We start from the raw sequence: 7,046 nt of genomic DNA on the forward strand, positions 1-7,046 counted from the left end.
AAAACTCCACCTCCCTATCTTGTGGAAGACCTGTGACATCGTCAGGAAAGACGTCTGGGAAGTCTCTGACTACCGGCACATCTAATATGGATGGAGTGGGCGCATCAGGTGCCGAAAAAATGCTGGCCAAGAAAGCCTGACACCCCTTAGAAATAAGTCTCCGTGCTGGCATGCAGGAGATCATACGAGGAAAGCTTCTCCATCGGTCTGGTTCAAAAAGAAACTGCTCCATTCCCATCGGTCTGACCAACACTGATCTCTTCTGAAAGTCAATCAGGACTCGATTATTTGTCAGCCAGTCCATTCCCAAGATAATGTCGAATTCTGGCATCGGCAGTACTATCAAGTTAGCATACACCATGTGGCCCTGCAGTTCTAGATCAATATCTCTGACCACGCTGGTAGCTAACAGTTCTTCCCCTGATGGGACTGTCACTCAATAGTTCACGTCAAGGCCGATAGACTTGACGTCTAAATGATTGGCGAATGTCTCCGAGATGAAGGAGAGAGTGGCTCCCGAATCTATTAGGGCCTTCATGGTTAATCTCTTAATGAAGATATTTCCTGCGAGACGTTAGCATGACACGAAACTTACATCCCAAAAGTTCTAATATAAACCTTATGCAACAAAAGATACCAAAAATGCCAACTAGCAACTTAATAATCCCAAAACAAAACGAGCATGCAAGGTAAAAAAAAAATCTAATACTGTACTGAATTAAATAAATTACCCTTCAACAGTGTAGTGTCTGGGTTCGCCTCCTGAGCATGCATGGCAAACACCCTGCCCTGGGTTGGCTGCTTCCATTGTGGGCACTCCTTCAACATGTGGTCACTGGCTCCACATTTAAAGCATTTTCCTGATCCCCACAGACACTGCCCCGGATGTTGGCGATTGCACTTCTGACACACTGGGAAATTACCGTGCCTCTGCGGTGCATTCTGCTGTGGAACAGGCCCATTGCCTTGCGGTGGCCCCTGATAGGGCTTGTTCCCTGGTTGCCCTTGGTGAGGTTTCTTGAGCGGAGGTCTCTGCTGCTGCGGTGCCTGATGGGGCCTCTTGCCCTGCCTATCATTCTCAATATCCCGCTGATCTTGTTCTGCCGCCAAAGCTCTAGACACGGCAACTGCATATGTAGTAGGACCAGCTACTCGGACATCTCGACGCAAGATCGGCCGCAACCCATCCATGAAATGTCTCAACTTTTCTCGGGCATCATTAGCTATTAGGGCCACGAAGTAACACCCCCTTTCGAACTTCCTCACAAACTCTGCAACGCTGCTGTCCCCCTGTCGCAGCGCCATGAAATCCCTTGTCAATCGGGAGCGTACTTCCTCAGTGAAGTACTTGGAGTAGAAAACCTCCTTAAAACCATCCCAAGTCAGTGTTCGCAAATTCACTGACACTGATGCACTCTCCCACCAACGTCTGGCATCCCCTGCTAAAAGGAATATGGCACACCTGATTCGGTCTACATCTGCCAGCTCCATGAAATCAAAGATTACTTCGATGGACTTAATCCATCCCTCAGCTATCATCGGGTCAGTAGTTCCCGAGAACTCCTTAGGATCCATCCTCCTAAACCTTTCGTACACAGCCTCTGGTCGGGGCCTCGCCTCTACATTAACCGCAGTCTGGTTCCCCGCAAACTGTGCGAAAAACTGTGTCATACCTGCAAGCATCTGCGCCTGCATATCTGGAGGTGGACGAGGAGGAGTGACCCTCTCCTTATCTCGGGCCTCTCGGTTCTCCTCTCGAGCTTCGCGGTTAATCACACGTCTGGGAGGCATGCTGGTCCAACAATTTACCCACCACGTAAACCCAATATGTATGAACATGATACTAATAGCATAAGATGCACGTACTTTGAATTAAAAACATGGGCATGCTGAAATCATGATTCAATGCTTACTACATACATAATGCAAAACTTTAAAACTTACAGACTCGAGGTGTGACTTCGTGAACTTCTTGCGACTGACAGTAGGCATAAACTTTTACAAGAACACCGCTCTGATACCAACTGTAACGTACCGTTCTTTTTACTACTTAAAATTTGCGGAAAAATTAAAATTTTCTTAAAAATAAAATAACCTTCAAAGTTTGCCATAAAATATCTCAACCAAGTCCCCCATAAGACATGGTTGTTCAAAATAACTACAATAAAATTTGCTAACAAAAGGTTTGCTCAAAGTGTTTCCATCAAAATATGAAATCGGAGTAATTTAACTTTTGCATAAAACTTAAACATGGCGGTCCTCGGGTTTAGCCTCCCGCTCAGTCCAAGCCTGCCCCTCGGTTGCCACCTCCTCTCTCCTCATCAACATACTCACCTGCATCGATCAAGTCTAGTGAGTCTAAAGACTGAACACGTATAAACTGGTAGTAACGAGTAGTACATAATACGATCACATGCAACTTTAAAATAGGACATACATACTTAAAACTTGAACTTGTGAAATGAACTTGAACATACGTACGTACATTATTAGAAGTTCCATCAACATAAACTTTTTATAAACATGCTGCATACTTGAATATAATAGAACATACATAGCTTCATCATTTTGCGTAGGGTATGTTTCAAAGCAAGTGACCCATACATAATAAATGCCTGATCAGACAAACCGCAGTACTGGGCTGGCAGGGCCGTATCCACTCTGCCACATACATGAGATCCCCGTTCATAATTTAACGGGCTGATTGGTCCCCATTCATAATTTAACGCTTTCCAATCACGATCTAAACCCGTTCATAATTTAACGGGGTGGAGAGGTCCTCGGCCACGTTCACCGACTTCCAAACCCATTCATAATTTGGTCACAAGACATTTAGCATACCTCCAAAAACTTAAAATATTTTCTTGCACGTCATACATACTTACTTGGCGTTGAGGGATTCGTTGGACTTCGATCGGGGCCGTCGCTGCTGCACGTACTAACATGAAACTGCATACTTAACTTGCCTAGCTTAGACGTACTTATCATGGTTACTCTCAAGCTCAATCATTTCTTAGGACATTCTAAAATTTCCCCTGACTCGACCTAGATAATCCTTGCACTAAACCATGACATCAAACCCCAAAGCAACATTAAACTTTTTCCCAAAAACAAGAGTACACGGACCCCATTACCGGGTCCGTATATGGGTCCGTCTAAGTGCAGTGGAAAGAATACTGGGAAAGGAGAAGGGGCACGGACCCCGTGCTAGGGTCCGGGTGGCTTCGCGAATTTTGACACCGAAAAGAAACAAAGGCACGGAGCCCGTGTCAGGGTCCGGGTAAACATCCGTGTAGGCACTGGAAAAATACACTAAGTGAAAACACAAAGGCACGGACCCCGTGCCCTTATCCGTGTAGGGGTCCGTGTAGCTACTGTGAACGCGTACCTACGAGAATTCATGTGCTTGTGGCTTCCTCTTCCTATTTCGATCACCCAACCGTGACTCGACACCTCGAGACCCGTCCTAGGACGTCACGACATTGTACCAAACCCAAGTAAGCCATTATAATTGTTCTTAAGTGTGACAATCAACAACTAATGACACAACTCGAAGTTCGACACCATTTTCTTCCTCGACTCTTGATTGAACTTGGTGCCTAACGACACGAAAAGAGACACCACAAATCATCCCAACATCGAATTAAACATACCTAGATGCAGCAAAGATCACCCGTCTATTCCCAACGAAGCCTGCAACAAATAAACTTCAAGAACGCATCAACATCGTAATTTACTGAAAAACGCAGTTTGAGCAGCCCCACGAAAAATGCCATAACTCACTCAATTTTTCTCCAAAAATTTCGAATCTTATATCAAATCGAAGGTATCAAAAAGTTCTACGATTTTTATACTCATGACCGAAAAGTCACAATATTAAAAAAAGACAGTAAAAATGAATTTTCAGATCTAAAATCTATTTCAAAACTGATCCAAATCATTTTCCGCTCAAACGATGAACGTAACACATGTATTTTTACGCATAAAACAACGCAACGCATAATATGACATGATCGATGCAGCAAAAGAAAGATTATACGTGCTTTTTGATGATAAACTTTACCGAAGAGGCGATACCGAAGCGGGAACGGAGCGAGGCTTGATCCGGGACGACTTGCGCCTCGAATTTCTTGCAATAAAATCACCGAAAAGTGCTGAAATTCTTTGGAGGGAGGGGTGGCTGCTGAGTCTCACAAGAACCCTAGGTTTTTCACTCTTTTTTTTTTTTAAAATAAAACTAGAATGAATTGTGTGTGTGTGTTGTGTCGTGTGGGGTGTGTGTGTAAAAGTGTGTTTTGGTGGAAAACGTGTGTGTGTGTTTTAATTAGGGGTATATAATTTGCTTAATGATAATTAAAAGTGTTACTTAAAAGTTAATCCCCTAATTACCAAAATAAAATACACCATGCTAATTTCAAGAGCTTTTAAAAAAAAATTCTAAAAATCCCTAAACACAATAATAAGGCTTTTAAAATGCTAAACTAATTAAATTATTTAAAATGCCTCACCCTTAACTTAAAATAAAATACTGCATTTTAAATTGCCAAGATCGTCATCGGTCTCTTTTCCTCGATCCCGCTTCGAATAATCGCCTGGAACATGAAACTTGAAAAAAATTTTAACGTGCATCATATAAACATTAAAATAATGCAATTTAAATAAATCATGCATCACTAAAATCATTTTAAACTTAAATAAAATATTTAACAATTTAAATAAATGCATGGGTTATACGTGTACTGAATTTGGGCACTACAGATTCTTTGGCAACTCTCGATAAACTAATAGTTGTCGAATCGGAATGAATATATAAATTGAAGGGACCGTACTAAACGCTAACCATAATAGAATGGTTCTTGCAGGCACTATCATTTGATACCTAGAGAATCATGTAAGCGATGCTGCTAGGCGTTAACATGATTGGTTGGGTACTATCAGACTTTGAGTTCTGACGTTCTTATTATCAAGGAGTTGTTAAGTAAGAATGAAGCGATTGGGGTATGCTCATATAAGGACATGTTTAGCCTCGAATCACATGAAGATGTGAACCCACAGCTAGTTATATCAATGAACCATTGAGGGCCACACATGTGCTAACTTTTTAGATCCCGTTGAGAAGTAAAATAGTTCAATGTGTTGAACGGCTTATAAAAAAGTATATAAGCGTAAATAAAAAAAGAAGTTTGACTTCTATAAGGAGAATGCAACTTTTAATTTGAGTAAGTGTTCCTAAATTAAAAGTTGGTCAAATAAATAATGTATTTGAAAATTGTGGACTAAATTAAATTAATTCAAGTGTTGAATTACTTAAACACTAGTGGGCCTCGTAGAGTCCAGATAATTAAATTAATTTAAGTGATGAATTAATTAAATAACATTGGGTCTTTTAGAGCCCAATTAAAAATAATTATTAAACTAGTGGGCTTGAGTAAAATCAAGTAAAGTTTAAATGGTGTCAAATGTGTTTGAGACATTTAAATAAAATTCATGGGCCTTGTAATTGTTAAAAGCCCAAGTAGAAAGCAGGCGAGGGAAGTGAAGGGTTAGAGGCAACTTTATCAATAAACAATGTATGGCATGCTCATGTACTTTATCACTTTTTCAAATACCAAGAAAAGTCTTTCTTCCCTTCTCTCCCACTCTCTTGGCCGAAATATTTTCTTAAAAATTCTCTAATTTTTGCTTCTTCAATTGTTGAAGATTGCATACACTTCTCAAAGAATAATCCTCTACTTTTTCTAGTGCAAAATTAGAGGGGATCTTCCTTGTTGGTAGTGGGCTTAATTTTTGAGCAAGGAGTACTCATTGGAAGCTTGTAGATTGTCATCCCTTAAAGAGCTTAGTTGTTTGACAACTAAGTTGGAGCCAACATCAATCCTTGTGATTGATAGGTAAAAATCTTAAAACACCCTATGAATGTAATTTTGAGTTTTATTGTATTTGTTACACACTATAGTGTTTAGGGTGCTCGGTTCTTGTATGAAAATATTTTATGAAACTTCCGTTGCGCAAGCAAGCACCTTAAACGATCCCCTTTTAGCTTTCCTTGGAGCTTGACCACCCGTGTTTGCATCACCTTGTGCAGATATAACATGGCCTAAAAATAAAACTCTATCCAACAAGAACTCACACTTAGAAAATTTGGCATGCAATTGCGCTTTTCTGAGTGTTTGAAGAACTAATTTCAAATGTTTTTCGTGCTATTTCTTTGACTTGGAATAAATCAAGATGTCATAAATAAAAACGATAAAAAATTGATCTATGAATTCCCGGAATACACGATTCATTTAGTCCAAAAAACCGCTGGAGCATTAGTCAAACCAAACGGCACGACTAAGAATTCATAGTGTCCGTAACGTGTCCGAAACGCTGTCTTAGAAACATCTTCCTCTCGAGCTCTAAGCTGATGATATCTGGAATGAAGATCGATCTTTGAATACACAGAAGTACCCTGCAACTAATCAAACATGTCGTCAATACGCAGCAGAAGATACTTATTCCTCACAGTAGCCCGGTTCAACTGCCGATAATCGACGCACATTCTCATCGTTCCGTCTTTCTTCTTAACAAATAATACTGGAGCTCCCCACGGCGACATACTGGGTCTTATATAGCCTTTTTCCTTTAAATCGTGAAGATGTTCTTTGAGTTCTTTCAATTCTGTCGGGGCTAAACGATATGGTGCTCTAGAAATAGGATTTGTCCCTAGCATCAATTCAATGCTAAGATCTATTTCCCTTTGAAGCGAAAAACCTGGAATCTCATCAGGAAATATGTCAGGAAAATCCTTGACAATAGGAATATCAAACACTTTCAATCGTTCTTCTTGTGACGCGTCGAGAGCATAAATCATAAATCCTTCATTACCTATTGACAACAATCTGAACATTTCCATTTCCGATACTAACGGAATGCGAGACTGTGAATCATAACCGTAAAAATTCCATTTTCTGCCATAATACGGTCTAAATCTGACAATTCTATGGAAACAATCCACAGTAGCTCGATAATTCGTCAATATATCCATACCGAGGATACAATCTAAA

Source organism: Primulina huaijiensis, chromosome 16 (genome assembly GCF_012295235.1).
Source record: "Primulina huaijiensis isolate GDHJ02 chromosome 16, ASM1229523v2, whole genome shotgun sequence".
NCBI classification, from domain to species: Eukaryota; Viridiplantae; Streptophyta; class Magnoliopsida; order Lamiales; family Gesneriaceae; genus Primulina; species Primulina huaijiensis.